Source organism: Kogia breviceps, chromosome 1, assembly GCF_026419965.1.
Source record: "Kogia breviceps isolate mKogBre1 chromosome 1, mKogBre1 haplotype 1, whole genome shotgun sequence".
Classification (NCBI taxonomy): domain Eukaryota; kingdom Metazoa; phylum Chordata; class Mammalia; order Artiodactyla; family Physeteridae; genus Kogia; species Kogia breviceps.
Window position 1 is genome coordinate 14,971,624 of NC_081310.1, and position 17,835 is coordinate 14,989,458.

General features: G+C 38.8%; 1 protein-coding gene across 30 annotated transcripts in view; it reads right to left on the reverse strand.

The window, feature by feature from the left end:
- The window catches only part of ESRRG (estrogen related receptor gamma), a 645,982-nt gene that overhangs the window by 278,878 nt on the left and 349,269 nt on the right, over positions 1 to 17,835 (reverse strand). For 5 of the 30 annotated variants that reach the window (XM_067027686.1, XM_067027666.1, XM_067027586.1 and 2 more), the window contains one exon: positions 10,877 to 10,941. The exons of the other annotated variants lie outside the window; for them this stretch is intronic. The gene's annotated coding sequence lies outside the window, so the exon portion shown is untranslated. The remainder of the gene's footprint in view (positions 1 to 10,876; positions 10,942 to 17,835) is intronic. 30 annotated transcript variants of the gene reach the window in all.

Consider the following 17,835-nt stretch of genomic DNA (forward strand, 5'->3'; position numbering starts at 1 on the left):
GGTATAACCTTCCAAAACTGAACCAGGAATAAATAGAAAATATGAAGAGACCAATCAAAAGTAATGAAATTTAAACTGTGATTAAAAATCTTCCAGCAAACAATAGTCCAGGACCAGATGGACACACAGGTGAATTCTATCAAACATTTAGAGAAGAGCTAACACCCAGCCTTCTCAAACTCTTCCTAAAAATTGCAGAGGAAGGAACACTCCCAAACTCATTCTATGAGGCCACCATCACCCTGATACCAAAACCAGACAGAGATGTCACAAAAAAAGAAAATTACAGACCAATATCACTGATGAATATAGATGCAAAAATCCTCAACAAAATACGAGCAAACAAAGTCCAGCAGCACATTAAAAGGATCATACACCATGATCAAGTGGGATTTATCCCAGGGATGCAACGATTCTTCAGTATATGCAAATCAATCAATGTGATACACCATATTAACAAATTGAAGAATAAAAACCATATGATCATTTCGATAGATGCAGAAAAAGCTTTTGACAAAATTCAACACTCATTTATGATTAAAACTCCAGAGAGTGGGCACAGAGGGAACCTACCTCAACATAATAAAGACCATATACGACAAACCCACAGCAAACGTCACTGTCAATGGTGAAAAACTGAAACCATTTCCTTTAAGATCAGGAACGAGACAAGGATGTCCACTCTCGCCATTAATGTTCAACATAGTTTTGAAAGTCCTAGCCATGGCAATCAGAGAAGAGAAAGAAATAAAAGGAATACAAATTGGAATAGAAGAAGTAAAACTGTCACTGTTTGCAGATGACATGATACTATACATAGAGAATCCTAAAGATGCTACTAGAAAATTACTAGAGCTAATCAATGAATCTGGTAAAGTTGCAGGATACAAAATTAATGCACAGAAATCTCTTGCTTTCCTATACACTAATGATGAAAAATCTGAAAGAGAAATTAAGGAAACACTCCCATTTACCATTGCAACAAAAAGAATAAAATACCTAGGAATAAACCTACCTAGGGAGAAAAAAGATCTGTATGCAGAAAACTATAAGACACTAAAGAAACTAAAGATGATACCAACAGATGGAGAGATATACCATGTTCTTGGATTGGAAGAATCAATATTGTGAAAATGACTATAGTACCCAAAGCAATCTACAGATTCAGTGAAATCCTTATCAAATTACCAATGGCATTTTTTATGGAACTAGAACATAAAATCTTAAAATTTGTATGGAGACACAAAAGACCCCAAATAGCCAAAGCAGTCTTTAGGGAAAAAAATGGAGCTGGGGGAATCACACTCCCTGACTTCAGACTCTAGTACAAAGCTACAGTAATCAAGACAATATGGTACTGGCACAAAAACAGAAACTTAGATCAATGGAACAAGATAGAAAGCCCAGAGATAAACCCACGCACCTATGGTCAACTAGTCTATGACAAAGTAGGCAAGGATATACAATGGAGAAAAGACAGTCTCTTCAATAAGTGGTGCTGGGAAAACTGGACAGCTACATGTAAAAGAATGAAATTAGAACACTCCTTAACACCATACACAAAAATAATCTCAAAATGGATTAGAGACCTAAATGTAATACCAGACACTATAAAACTCTTAGAGGAAAACATAGGAAGAACACTCTTTGACACAAACCACAGCAAGATCTTTTTTTGACCCACCTCCTAGAGTAATGGAAATAAAAACAAAAATAAACAAATGGGACCTAATGAAACTTCAAAGCTTTTGCACAGCAAAGGAAACCATAAACAAGATGAAAAGACAACCCTCAGAATGGAGAAAATATTTGCACACGAATCAATGGACAAAGGATTAATTTCTAAAATTTATAAGCAGCTCATGCAGCTCAATATTAGAAAAACAAACAACCCAATCCAAAAATGGACAGAAGACCTAAACAGACATCTCTCCAAAGAAGACATACAGACGGCCTAGAGGCACATGAAAATCTGCTCAACATCACTAATTATTTGAGAAATGAAAATCAAAACTACAATGAGGTATCACCTCACACTGGTTAGAATGGGCATCATCAGAAAATGTACAAACAACAAATGCTGGAGAAAGTGTGGAGACAAGGGAACCCTCTTGCACTGTTGGTGGGAATGTAAATTGATGCAGCCACTATGGAGAACAGTATGGAGGTTCCTTAAAAAACTAAAAATAGAATTACCATATGACCCAGCCATCCCACTACTGGGCATATACCCAGAGAAAACCATAGTTGAAAAAGACACATGCACCCCAATGCTCATGGCAGCATTATTTACAATAGCCAGGACATGGAAGCAACCTAAATGCCCATCAACAGATAAATGGATAAAGAAAATGTGGTCTATATATGTATACAATGGAATATTACTCAGCCATAAAAAGAAATGAAATTGGGTCATTTGTCGAGATGTGGATGGACCTAGAGACTGTCATACAGAGTGAAGTAAGTCACACAGAGAAAAACAAATATCATATAGTAACACGTATATGGAATCTAGAAAAATGGTACAGATGAACCGGTTTGCAAGGCAGAAATAGAGCCACAGATATAGAGAACAAAGGTATGGACACCAAAGGGGGGAAGTGGGGGGTGGTGGTGTGATAAATTGGGAGATTGGGATTGAGATATAAACTAATATGTATAAATAGATAACTAATAAGAATATGCTGTATAAAAAATAAATTCAAAAATTTTTTTTAAATTAAAGAAATTAAAAACGAGAGAACCCAAACTTTTGAATAGAAACTTATCCATGGCAATACGTCCTCAGAGGGACACAGAGAAGCAGTAATATTAATCTGTGAATTGATGGGCCTTCTCCTCAACGTCACCCCGCTCAACTCGAACATAAACTAAACAATGCCAGAATACAAACCTGAACTGTGAAGAAATCTCTTTTTTAGTACTTATTCAAATGGTATTTGTATCTCTGTTATCATAAGGAGACTTATGTATAAACTTCTAGGGCAAAACGTTTACCCAATTCATCTTCAAATGACTTCCACTATCAGGGATTCCCAGGTGGTTCAGTGGTTAGGGCTCCGAGCTTCCACTGCAGGGGGCATGGGTTCGATCCCTGGATGGGAACTAAGATCCCTCATGCCACGCAGTGCAGCTTAAAAACAACAAAAAAAAGACTTCCACTATCTTTAAAAAGCACTTTTGGTTACACTTACTTTTTGAACCATAATGGACTTAAAATTATCTTAATACATCTTTCTAACAATCTAAGTCACAAATGTTAAGATAATCAGAAGTACCTTAGAGGTCAGAAGAAGGAAGGTAAGATTTATCTGGGCAGATGTTAGAAGAACATTGTAATAAAAGGTTAGGGTTCAATATTTGGGGTATGACCTTGGCCTACTGGCTTATCCCTCCTGAGACTCAGTACTTTCACCTGTACGAAGGGCACAATATGCACCAGTGGGTGATGTCAAAGATCAAATGAGACGCCAGATATAGTCAGTAGCACCCAACATATATGCACCAAGCATAGAACAATGTTAGTTTCTTCTGCTTTGTCTCCTTCTATATAAACTCACTGAGAAATTTTCTAAGAACATGAGGCTTCAATTTTTTTAAGAAAGTGATATATAATGTTTCCATAGTTCACATCTACGGCAAAAATTTAAAAAATGTGTCAAGAGGGCAAGTGCAAAGAAACTGTGGCTCGTGCTATAGCCGTTGATAACATCTTAATACACCTTGACAGTTTTAATTTTTATATAAATACCACCAGGGCCGATCATTCACATTATGGATTTCAAGCTTAACAAATGTAATTTAAAAACAAAAAAGCTACTTTTAAAGGAGTGCTGTCAAAGCCCTGACATTTGCAAAATTGAAAATGCTCCATGTATAGATTTGAAATGGAAAACCTGGCAATTCTTCTCTCTACCTGACAGAAGTTATCAGGATGGACCCTGGGAATGCCTGGACATTTTTTACGTTGACTTATTGATAGGCTGGGACAATTTCTCATGAAACCATATATATTTAGATATAGAATATAAGAGCTAGTAATTGCTGGGATTTGCTCAGTGCTTATTGAATCAGGCTCTGTGCGTAAATTCTCTAATTGTCACAGAAAAGCTATGGGTCCACTATCATGATTATCTTCATTTTGCCAAAGACAAAACTAGTGCAGAGAAAAATCTGGAGGCCCTTATTCCAGCTTGCTCTCCTCTTATCTATATTATCTCTATAATATAACAAACCACATAGGGGGAGCGGGGTTTACAGAAGAGAAAACAGAGGTTCAGAGAGGAGAAGGGGTGTGCAAGGTCCCACAGCTAGTTAGTGACAAGGCAACGGCCGGGACTCAATACCCAGACTCATGTTCTCCCTCATGAACCTTATGTTATGTCTGGACTGTGGCTCCAGCACAAGAGGTTACAATGTATTCAGCAAACCAAAGCTTTATTTATGTTCATGACACAGAACCAAGTATCATGACTATTGTGACTCCTAGCTTTATCAAAAACACACACAGGTCCCATATCGTTCTACTTCAGTACTGAATTCCACTAGTAAATTTCAAAATAAATAATTTTGTGATGCAGTCGCAAACTGCTAGCTATGCACTTATTATTTTAACCAAATTCAAAATAATAACCAATATTATTGTCCTATCAAGAGTTACCATATGATCCTGCAATCCCACTCCTGCACATACATCTGGAGAAAACTCTAATTCAAAAAGATACATGCACCCCAGTGTTCACAGCAGCACTATTTTCAATAACCAAGACATGGTAACAACCTAAATGTCCATCAACAGAGGAATGGGTAAAGAAGATGTGGTACGTATATACAATGGAATATTACTCAGCCATAAAAAAGAATGAAATAATGCCATTTGCAGCAACATGGATGGACCTCGTGTTTATTGTACTAAGTGAAGTAAGTCAGACAAAGACAGATATCATATGATATCACTTATATGTGGAACCTACAAAATGATACGAATGAACTTATATACAAAACAGAAAGAGACTCACAGACATATAAAATAAACTTAGGGTTACTAAAGGGGAAAGCGGGGGAAAATTAGGAGTTTGGGATGAACATATACACACTACTATATATAAAATAGTTAACGAACAAGGACCTACTGTATAGCACAGGGAACTATACTCAATATTTTGTAATAACCTATAAGGGAAAATAATCTGAGAAAGAATAAAACTGAATCACTATGCTGTACACCTGAAACTAACATGGCATTGTAAATCAACTATACTTCAATTAAAAGAAAAAAAGATCTGAAAAAAAAAGCAAATACAAAATACACCTGGTTTGTGGGTAATAAGTCTATAGAAAAAGGACAGTATATTACTATTTTAACTTCTCCACTATTTGCATAACATATTCATTCGTTCATTCAAATATTTATTAAATACCTACGATGTGACAGACACTGTGCTCAGCACTAGGGATACATGCCTGAAGAGCCAAAAAAAAATCTCTTGCTTCAATCTTTGCTGGAGAGTAAAGACCATAGAGAAATCAAGGCAAATTTATTTCGTTGTCGCTGTTTTTATTTTAAGAGCAGTAATAAAAACAGTAGATAATAAATATTATATTTGCAAGCTTCTTTATATAGCATTCAAATGTTTCTAATTTCTCTTATTTTCTTATTTCTCTTATGTTCAACAACGAGTTTTAACACGTTACATATGCAGAAGTCCACCAGCAAATCAGTTAACATTTATTTAATGTCTTCTGCATCCCAAACACTAAACAAAACATATGGTCACAGTTCCAAAGAGCTTATATTTTAGTGGGCTAGTCACTGCAAGCAAAAAGAGTCAGGCAACATACATACCACTTCTGGTGCCCTAATGCAGGAGAGACCAACTTTGCAGGTACAAATATCCCTCTCTTTACTTCTGTCTCTGCGTGGTTGTCTCAGAAAGCCAGGCATGTAACCAGGTAAGACAGAAATAAATCATAGGGGAGAGGCAAGCCCAACTTTCTAGCTCATTTCCAGACGATTCCTGGGAATCGTGAATGTGCAAAGTAAGAACCAGACTGGCCGGATTCATATTTATGTCCTGCACAGGGGTATACAGACATGCCGTGTGCAAATGCTGGCAATTTCAAGGTGACAAGCCTCTGATTGAGAAGTCTGGAGGTCGATAAGTCTCATTTGGGGTCACCTGGCCTGGCTGTCACCTCGGCTGACAAAGAGGAAATTTTTAGAAAATAAACCCCAATAAGCTTTGAACAGCTAGGCCTCCACTTCCAAAATAATGATGACAACGCGGCCATGTCTTCCAGCTTAAAAAAAGAAACTGATTTCACATTTCTTTCTGTTAGGAGCAAGTCTCATGTGAGTAAATAGTTACAGCCCCGATTACAAAGGTCTGGGTTTTCAAGACAGACACAAGAGCACTTAAATATAATAGAGCTGGTAGATGCCTTTTAAATCCCTTTTCTTTGCGGTCAGAGAGACAGATTTGCACTCGTTACAGGATGACTGAGTTTGCCACTTGGAGTAATGGCATGGTTCCTTCCTTCTTGGGGTGTTAAGTATTTTCTCTGCCTCTGTCTTTCCCTGTATATATTAATATCTAATTTTCATGTTGGAGATCAAAATGCAGGCAAGCATTTTCTGCTATTGCACTGGGAAGACAGAGGACATTTTAGAAACTCTAGAGGAATTCAAGCCTCAATCATGTTCTAACTTATCGATTTATGTGAATCAATATGCATTTTTGCAAACTATCTTTCAGCTTCCTTTTTTTTGTTAAGTTTCGCACTTAGAAGCAGAATTAGGTTATTTTCATTAGAAAGAGCTTCTAATTAACTAGTTCTTCATTGCAAAGAATACAAATTCTGCTCTCAAGAATGCTATAACATTTTGTCAATAGTTCAGAACAGGGCTAATGATCCTCATTAATGAAAGCCCAGTGTGAGTCTGAGATCTCCATTTGATTCCTTTTATCAAAGTATGGGATCCTAGGCAAAAAAAAAGAGCTTTACGGTAATCATTTTCTACTGCACAAATAAATAAAACAAGAGTTCCAGAGAAGGTGACAAGACATGGGTGGTGGAAAATAAAAAACATCCCTTGTCAGTTTTAACAGGTATTCAATTTTTTTTGGACCAATGAGAAATTGGGGGGAAATATTTTCTCATTCTTTTTTTCTCGTTGTCTTAAAAAAAATCTAGTCAGATGTCCCCTGTTGATTATAAATAATCTCATGTATAGATATCAGAAAGTGGAATAAAGAAGGAATGAAATAACTCCGATCTTACATTTCTCCTAAGAATTGAGGGCATCTTAGAATCTCCCCGGGAGCTGGGGTTTGCGGGAGTTAGGGGATGGACTTGTGTAGTTCAAAAATGCTTTTCAGGTGATTCTAATATAGCTTCTGGTTGAGAATTTAGAATTTATTACCTGGGTTTGCCTGATCGTATGTCTCAATAATATCATGAATGGCTCCAATCTCTATTCCCTTAGAACAGTACATCCACTAGGAGAGGCCCTCTTCAGAGTGACTGTATCTGAGGAAGTAGGGCTAATTAACTACTCCGTGTGTGTGTGTGTGTGTGTGTGTGTGTATAGTATTATTAGTAATTGTGCAGCTAACAAAGTAGCATAGCTTTTATGAACATCCTCATGTATGTTTTTTTGTTTGGTTGTTGTTTGTTTTTTGTGATATTGATATTTATTGACATCAATACAAAGCAAGGGAAGACTAAAAGTTGATAGCTAACAGGAACAACTATTGGTGCAATTTCTTTCCTGTTGAAGGTATGCACTCAGATCATGAGACCTTAAATAAAGACTGGATTGTCAAGAACCAAATAAGGGTTAAATTTTACCTATTAATATAAAAGTTGCTAAAGGCAAAAGCAGAGGTTTAGAAATATTATTTATGCTAAATCACATAAACAAAGCAAAAAATTAAAACTCATCTTAATCCTAACACTTCAGCACATAGGATATACACATACACACACATGCACAACACATATCGGGATGTTTGTAAAAGCTATGCTGCTTCATTAGCTGCACAGTTCTTAATATGAATGTACTTAACAATAGCACAATCTGCCTTATAACATCTACCTCCCTCAGAAATTATCTTTTAAAGGTCCAATTTTTTCATCACTCATTTTTAATTAAAATTTTTTAAAAATTAATTTAGATTATTTTATCTCCCAGGAAATCACATTTCCTGATCCTAGCTTTAGTTTCTGTGGTACACCTATAAATATACCTCCTATCACTACCAGACTACTGACTTAGGTATTCATAGTTTCCCAACCTCAACTAATCTACTCCCTCTTCAATTTGTCACAAACCCCTAATGGGATTCAAATCCTCCTGTGTCCCTTTCCAGCGTCTGGACAATACTGTCATGATATCTAGGGTGACAAAACTTCATTCTAAGGGACCGTCCCAAGACCATGTTCCCATTGGGACTCCTGCCTGAGCTTTGCCCTGACTCTCCGAATATTTCTAGTCAATATTCCGTTCAAACTATTTCCCACTATTGATCTGTAAAATCTTTTGCAGTCTCTCTCAAATAATTAGAATAAAAAAGAACATATTTGATTTTAAAATTCAAAATCATCTTATCTTGCCTTCTTTTGCAATACTGGGTGATGCCACCATCATTTGGGGTACCGTTGACTTGTTTTGCACCCTGCCTTTTGATTTCATTTCTTGACCTCTTAGTTAATACAGTTCTTCCTGAGCTAATTAAAATTTCATTAGATTAAGCGATGTCCTTAAAAGCAGTGTTTATCCATTCATTACACTAGCTAAAAGTTCCTGTCACCCCATCATACTCCTCCGAGAGCTTCTTTTTCATAATTTACATCTTATTTTTCTCTCTTTCCAATGTTGAATGTTTTCTCAATCATTTACCACTTTTGTTCATTTGCCATGCTTCTTCTAACCTGTTTAAAATATCCATGATGTGACAGTTAATTGTAGTCAAGGATTTTCCCTTTCTGGCTAAGAATAGCTTTTGCTAGAGCTTAAAAATAAGTTCCTTGCGGAGGCTTTCGTTACATTCCACAGTAGCTCTAAAGCTAAGTTACATCTCATAAGTCATAAAAGAAACCCTCATTTACTTTATTTCTATGAACACAGAAATAGAAACACAAACACTTGTCCTAGAATTTATGGAAAATACATATATGAAGCCCTAGATTCAAATTCTGAGGTTCAATAAGGAAGGGAGTTCCATAAAACACTACAATTACTCCAGATGATCTGAAAACAAAGGTATACTAGAAAAAGAATAGACACATGTACATGAATAACTGAATCACTTTGCTGTACACCTGAAACTAACATGCCATAGTTGATCAACCGTGCTCCAATAAAAAAATAAAAAATTTTGGAAAAAGGTATACTAATGAATTTCTCTGTGATTCCATTTCCTTATCTTCAGTGTAGTTAAGGAATTATCAAACAGATGAGTACATCAATGTCTTACTGAACACACTCCATCTCTAAAAAGTGACTATTTGGCCCCAGTTGCCTTTCTTCCTTTCACCTCCCTGTCGCCCCAAACCCCCTCCAAAAAGCTTACCAGTTGGTTAGTCTGTGTGTTATTAGTTCATGGAAATGCAAGTAACATTTAACAATAAAAATAAGAATCGCACTCAAGCGAGTCCTGAATTATTCATGTACTCTTATTTTACATAATTTGGCCATCCCTCTTTTTATTGCTATTTCAGTTTCTATCACTAAACAATCCTCCACTAGGTCCACCTTGGATTCCTGTGAACAAGGAGATAACACTTGCAAAATGTTCCCTTGGAGACGATATTCTGAGCTGATGTCCAAACATTTACAGCCAAAGCCTAAACTATGAAAAACAAGGAATACCCTCAGTGCCCAGAATGAAAAGTAGAGTATTAACAAGACTTTTTTTTTTAATCAAATTTCTTTAGAATTGCAAAATATGTAGTGACACAAAAGCTGGCAAAATTGAACCGTCACAGGAATAGACTTTTAAGACTGCCATTGTCACTCTATATTTTCATCATGAGGACACACAAACCCAAGACATCATTTAAAACACAATTAAGGCACTTAATGTGGTTTTGCCATTAAAAGTTTTAATGGGCAATGTCAGTCTCCCTGTTTGGTTAGTAGCAGGAGGAAGGGAAGGAGCGTATCTGAACAGGTGGGTGTTGGACAGACGGGATATAAAGCTGGGAAGCAGCTTGCACCCTCAGCAAAATGTCAAGAGCTGGTGAGCCCTCATGATGGTCAATGTTTTAGACATCACAGTGTCAGGGCACAGTTTGTGCAGGCCTGTATCTTCCACAGCAGGCCCTCTGAACTTCATCAGAATTTTGCTCAGAGTTGGAGGGAGAAACTAGTTTCAGTGGCGACATCCAGACAGAGCTGAAAAGAGCAAGAAGAGAAAGCAAAGAATCGTGCTAGGCGATTCAAAACGGGTATGAGAACGGCTTTCTCCAGCAAGAGAAAGGTCTCCTTTTTCAAAAATCACTGTTTATTGTTTTGCACATTTCCAAAATATCATGTTTAGCAAGTCATTAACGCAAGGGACTGGAAGTGTAAACTGAACCTTCGTGGCAACATTCTTGAAATGTTTGGGGTGAAGTGTGGGAAAGGGAAAAAAAACACACACACACACACAGATGGAAAATACTGTCGTGAACTGACATGTTCTATTTAAAAACTGTTTGTCAGCCGTAGTTAAGTTGACGCTGTCAGCATGGCAACAAATCATAACATTTTGCATGTTTTGCTGCAGCTTCAAGCAGAGATAGCACACAGCACGTGGTGCTAGCACACAGATCACGGTGTGGGGAGTGTAGGAGCCGTGCAGGCAGTGGAATGGAACAGAACAAGTCTGACCTGCTAGTCCCTAAAGATCAGCCACCAGGGACATGGACATCGCCTCGTGTGCCATTTCTTTGTGTCTGTGAAAGAAAAGGGCTGCTTCAGAGAGAGTTTTTCAAGTGGGATGCCTGTAGCCCCGGGGTACTAAGGGGCAAACCCTCCTCAACTTTGCTCAATGTCTGGAGTTCACATAGAGATTCATGCCCTGTCGGGACAGCATGCTCCACCAGACTGCCCTCCGTTTTGGCTTTATCACAATGGAGAAAAGGGCAACGCTGAATCACACCAACTAGAGCCAGACTTGGAGGCATAAGATCTGTATTCCTGCTCTGGAACAGACAGGGCTACTTGTCCAGCACGATCTGCTCTTCTCTGTTTCCTGGATCCGAGGGAAGACTGCATCTCCCAGGCCAGCAGCAGACAAGCCACATGACTAAGCTCTTGCCAATGAATTATGAGCAAAAGTGCAACTTCCACCCCACTTACTCACGAGAAACGATCTGGACCTGGACTTCGCTCTTTTCCCCTTTGCTTGGCTGGCAAGGTCAGGGCAACCTGGGAGGCCATGTATTGGAGATGGCAAAACCACTGGCAACCCGGGTTTCCCAAAGACCTGTGAGGGACAGAGCCACCTATCCACCTAGAGCAGTCGCTTCCGTCTTTCACATGACAGAGAAACAAACATGTATATTCTTTATTCCACGCTATTTTGGAGAGTGTTTGTTACAGAAGCTTATCACCCCTGACTCATTCAGGTCCTAAATCTAACACTGGACAGTACGATGCCTTGGGAAAGTCACTTAACCCTTTTGAGCCTGTTCCCCCTCTGTAAAATGGACACGATCATATTTGCCCTTTTTTAACCTAATGGAATATGGACCTAAGCCATTCTGTAAAATGCTGTTATACAAACAAAATATAAACTAATACAGGAATTCAAAGAGCAACCCCTTCTAGGTGGAGTGATCGCAGAAGATTAAAGAGAAGAAGTTGAGCTGAATCTTAGTAATGTTTGGATAGAATTTTAACTCACAAGGAGGATGTAAAAGGATGGAGAAAAAGCATCCAAAATTTTAAATAAAGACTGCATTTTTCAGAGTATGGTAGAAGACAGTTTGGCTATAGCTAAGGAATCTAGTAGAAGGGTAATGGGAAATAAGGCTGGAAGATAGGTTTGAGAGCTGGATCGTAGAGGGTAAGAAACACTTGAACACTAGAATAACGAATTCTGATTGATCTTGGTTAGTGGGGGTAATTTCATTCTCTTTACTTATACTTGGTTGAGAATAGTCACTGGCTTGAGACACTGTTCTGTAGAGACGCGTTGCTTGGATCTGGGAGAGTTAACTTGTGATCTGAATGGAAAGACCAAGAGAATCAGAGATGCCAACCCAGAATCCTAACACCGTGGAGCCACTGAACAAACCTGGAAGCATTTATCTATAATCTTCCTGTGATATGGGATAACTAAATGCTTATTTTTCATCCAACGTTAATTGGCATTTCTGTTACTTGCAGCTGAAAGCATTTTTAAAGAGTAAGCTGTATAAATGGTTCACTTAGAATCACAGAGAACAACGTATCTGGAAAAAGATCTCTGAAAAGATTACTTGCAAAACCATCACTTTAATTTCTCAGACATGTGCCCTTCCTGATCAATACAGTGGAGCCACAGACCTTCACAAAAACATTCTGAGATATGTTTACAAAAGCAATCTAGATATTGACTTTATTAGAAAGACATTTTCTTGTTATTGATAATTTGTCCTTATTTTACAAGCATATCACTTTTATGATACCCCTGGCACATAAAAATTATATATATTCAAAAGAAAGTCAGCCAGTAGAAAATTTTTGGTAAAACTTCAGAGCTACGAAAACCATGATAACTCAATTAGATCTTCTCCACAGTTTACAGAGGAGAAAGTTCAGGCCTTGGTACTATATTACATGCCTTGCTAAAAACCATGACTAGAACCCAGCCCTTACTTTTTTTTTTTTCCTCCACAAAAAAATCACAATTAGTTCCATTGCTGTCAACAAGATTTTCTTTTTGTTCCCAGTGTAAGAAATACATGAATATTTTATTTTAAAGATCAAAGAGGGAAGGTCAAGGTTACCTGGCATTACCTATCATTACTGGGCATTTTACCAGTAGCATATGTATCTCAATCTCAAATGTGAAATTGAATATTTGAATAATATTTCGACCAAAAGGATCTATCCAAGCACATATACAAGGGTCAGAAGCGTGTTGTCAGTATTATTCATTATCTCTCTGACACCCATGCACGATTCGCTAAATATCTCATTTCATATCATGTCCTATATCTGGCCATTTCCATAGATCTAGTCCTAAATTAAGCAAGGATTAGAAGGTCAGTCTGAGCATAAATACAATATTAGAAAGTAATACCGATGTAATTTATGCTTCTTCTCTCTAGCTATTACTCTCATACACTCCCAAGGTTTTGCCAGGTTAAAGCAAGGAAAGGCCAGGGGAGAAAAGGTGCTTTTGATATTTATAACCCTCAATCACTGCTTCAGAAACAAATATTCAGAAGAAAACGGGAGGTAAAAATCAGATCTGCGTAGGCATCTTTTACATATGTGAAGTAAAGATGGGGTGGAGGCCATAGGAGAAATGCAGAGTACTCTGGTGTATTTCCTCAGATTGAATAAATGCTACGTAATACGTGTCTTTAAGTAATAGAATTCAGTCCTTAAGAAGAGAACTAAGCAGCAGAATTTGATACTTCAGTCCAACTCGGAAAAACTTTTTCTTAGATGATCTTACAACAAACCCTGCACCGGTTTGTTAAATATAGCGGTGCACAAAGAAAAGCTGCCCGGCTCTGGTTGATTTGGATGGCATGCCACAGGAGCCATGGAAGGGACTCATTCAATTACTACCTCGCATGCTGTTCCCATTTCAATTTGCATAAGGCACCATGATCCCTTAGTGAAAGAGAATTGCTCCTTGCCTGCTGCTGATAGGAATATGATCAGTGACCTTAAATCCTTTTCTCTGCAAAATCAGAATCACGTCAGACAGTTAGAATTCAGAATTTCTGTCTAACAAAATTTCTACACAGACATTCTAGGCTGCTGTCCCTTTTGGCTGGCCTATCTTTATCTTCCATGTTTACCACCCCAGCTCTAAATACTTCGCTTTCTTCCCTTGGTGGTTGCTAACATCTGGATATTTTTGATCATACTTCTTCACTGCTAATCTTGGAGAATGAACAGCTCAGTTAGTTTGGTGGTTTTTGGTTTTTTGGTGTTTTTTTTTGGTCACGCTGCATGGCTTGCAGGATCTCAGCTCCCTGACCACGGATTGAACTCAGGCCACGGCAGTGAAAGCCTGGAATCGTAACCACTAGGCCCCCAGCGAACTCCCAAGCAGGTCAGTACTTGAAGACTGTGATGGTAAGCCTCCAAGATGCGTCCCACCCCCCAAATTCTCCCTTCTATATTCATATCTTTGTATAGACCCCTCCCACATTGTATCATGATCAGTCTGTGTGACCAAAAGAACACAGCAGAAGTAATGGTATGTCACTTCTGAGATTAGATTATAAAAAACACTGTGGCTTCTCTTTTGGCCTCTTTTTCTCTCTCTCGGATTGTGAGCTCTGGGGAAAGCCAGCTGCCACGCCACGAGCAGCCATATGGAGAGGCCCACATGGTAAGGAACTGAGGCCCTCCAGCTGGTAGCCATAGGCGGGAACTTGGAAGGAGACCCTCTTGCCCTGTCGTGCCTTCAGAAGACCTCAGCCCTGGCCACCACCTTGAGAGCGGCCTCACGGGAGACCCCGAGCCAGACCTAGACCGCTAAGCTGCTCCCAGACTCCTGACTCTCAGAAGCTGTGTGGGATAACAGATACCTCCTGTCTTAAGTCATTACATTTTCACGTCATTTGTTCTGAAGCTTAATACGCACTAACAGGCACTGTAGGGTTTTTGTTTTTTTTGTTTTTCTTCTAATCTTTAAGTGACTTGAGGATAGGAGCCATATCTTATTCATCTTCAGGTTCAGCAGAGTGCCTTAGGACACAGCAGATCCAATAACCATTTTCTCAATGAATGATCAGCTCCTTCCTGTTTTTATCATTAAAAAGTAAATTCAATGACAATTACACTTCCAGACTTCTGGCTTAACTAAAGATTTTTTTTTTTTCTTTTAAGTAATGTGGTTTAACCCAGAGAATATAGAAGAGGAAAATAATTCTGAATTGAGATCAAGCTTTCAAAAGCTCCAATTTTTTTAATGCTCCTACCATTGAGAGTTGAATATAAATTTACAATAAGGCTCAGTGAGCAATTTAGGAAGCCTTGGCCTCCTGCCTTATCAGCATTCTTGATTACAAACTAAAACTTGGCCTCACCAGCTAAGACATGACAGCACGATAGGCAAGACTAAAGGCTGACGTAAGTGTGAAAGAAATAAGCTGCCAGAGGTCTTGGGTTTTAGGGGACAGTAGAGTGATTTTCAAGATGACCTGAGGAAACCATTCTGAAAGGTAAGTATCCCTTGGTAACTTGACAGCCTGGGGAGAATTAGGGATCAAACACCTTCCCAGCTTTTCCTGTAGGTGGGAACTACAGATACTTCATGATATATCCATCCCTCCAGATCCACCAACCACCAAATTCTAATACATTCCTATGGGGAAAAAAACAGGTTAAAGAAAGGGGTACAATAACCCCACTACCATGTCGAGAAATGAAGATGCATCCATTTGGAAACATCTCAGGAGACATGCGTGACATTTACTAACAGGGCATCATTTCTTTTTTTTTTTTTTTTTTTTTTCCGTTGACTAAGCCTGTTTCCTAGACAGTGATCTCCTCCGGGAGAGGGTTATTGGAATTATCACTTATGTATATTATTAAGTATTATTATTACTTTGTACGGAGTACAAAGAAGAGAAGCAAAGGTTTTGCTCAACACAGTTGAAGTTTTACTAGAGGAAAGTTCAAGTTACATAAATGAAAAGAAAAAACAACAACAACGAGCATTTCACTGTGAAGTCATTTCCCTGGACTGCATGAACTGTATCTTTAGGGACCATGAACCTGGGTCATCTCTAACCTTCTTCTTCTGGGAAAGAAAAGACTCAGGAAAAGTTGTCTCCCTTTTCTTCACCCTCAACTAGCTGACAAGTGAATACAGCTCGAGATGTCAAGAGCCAGAATCATTTTTTTGTCATTTAAAAAAACTCACTAAAATATTAAAAGAGAAAAGAACCAAAATAAACAAACAATCAGACTGTGTAATACATTAATTTTTAACATCTCTTTTAAAACACAATCACATATACAAGAAAACGAAGGCGATTTTAAATGTCGGATCCTGGAATTTTGATTTTAAGAAGGTAAAGACTTTTCTGTCCCCTTCATCTTAGAAATTATCAGCAGAACAACAAGAGAAACAGAGACACATTCTCCATCGCTGATAAAAATAGGAGACATACTTGAGCCTGAACCATGGTACATGAAGTTGAAAAGCAGAGTTCAGAGAAGTAAATATTCAAGAGAGATGCAGGAAGTGAACTGCGAACATAGGCAAAGTGGGAAACCAAAGAGAAGCAGGACTGTTCACTCTGAAAACTCAGAGGTCAAGGGCATTGGGTATCAGGTACTGGTGTAAGGCAGGGGAGATGCACGGGACTGAAAACAGGTGCGGTTGGCTGAAAGTCTGCACCCACACCTTCTACCTACTCCCTACAAAGCAGAGCACCCACACTTTCTCCTCACCCTGTCTTTGGAGAAACTGAGCTAGAGAAAGTTTACGATGGGAATATAGGGCACAGTGGGTGAAGGGAAAGCAGAGGGGCACCTCAGAACCCCTTGCTGAAAATGAGGGCATTGCAGCAAAGCCTGCACATCCTCACCCCTTCCCCCCTCCCCCGCAGGGTCCCAGAACACCCTCGGGCAATTGTATATCTGCAAGCCAGGACACTGGGGGACTTTGGGAGAAATAGAAGGTTCCAGAGAAAAGGCCTACAGACACGAATATTTTGGGATTCTCTCAAGAACAAAAACAACTGGCCTACAAAATCACCCTGAAATAAAGCCAACCCATCCACGGTCTCCAAGCATCATCTAATCATCACCTCTTTTAGGACCTTGCTCTTAAATACAAGCATTTGAGCAATTTCTTCTCTTATGTTATGGACAAATACACATCTTTCCAAATCTCTTTGAAGCCTTTCACTGGCATCTATGGTTCTTCTAGCTCCAATCCAATTCCATTCCTTCTTTTCCCTGCCTGCCTTTCTGTGGCACCTCCTCTTCCTCAGCCCCTGGCATCTCCTTAACCCAGATTTCACCACCAGCCCATTCCACACTTCCTAATGCTCCAAGCCACACACTTCTTGGCTGTGTTTTGACAATGCTAACTCTTTTCCAGTCATTCAGCCTCAAAACTGAAGCAGCTTAGGGTTTTCTAAAATAAACGTTTAATTTTAGGATAGTTGGAAATTTGTAGCAAAGTTGTGAAGATAGTACCAGAGAGCTCCCTTCCACACATCTCCCACCCAGTCTCCGACTATCGACATGTTACATTAGGTAAGGGTACGCTTGTCGCATCAAATGCACCGGGGTGGATATGTTATGATGAACTACACTCCATATTTACTCAGATGTTCTTCATTTTTGCCTATTGTTCTCCTTCTGCCCCAGGATGTCACGTCACATTTAGCTGTTCTAACTCTTTAGGCTCCTCTTGACTGTAACACTTCCTCAGACTTTCCTTGTTTTTGATGATCTTGACAATTTTGAGGAGCTCTGGTCAAGGACTCTATAGAATTCCTCAGTTGAGATTTGCTTGATGTTTTTCTCATGTTTAGACTGGGGTGATGGGTTTTGGGGCAGAAGACCACAGAGGTAAAGTGCTATCACATCATATCAAAGGTACATCCTATCAACATGATTTATCAGGGTTGGGGCCAACCTTGATCACCCAGTAG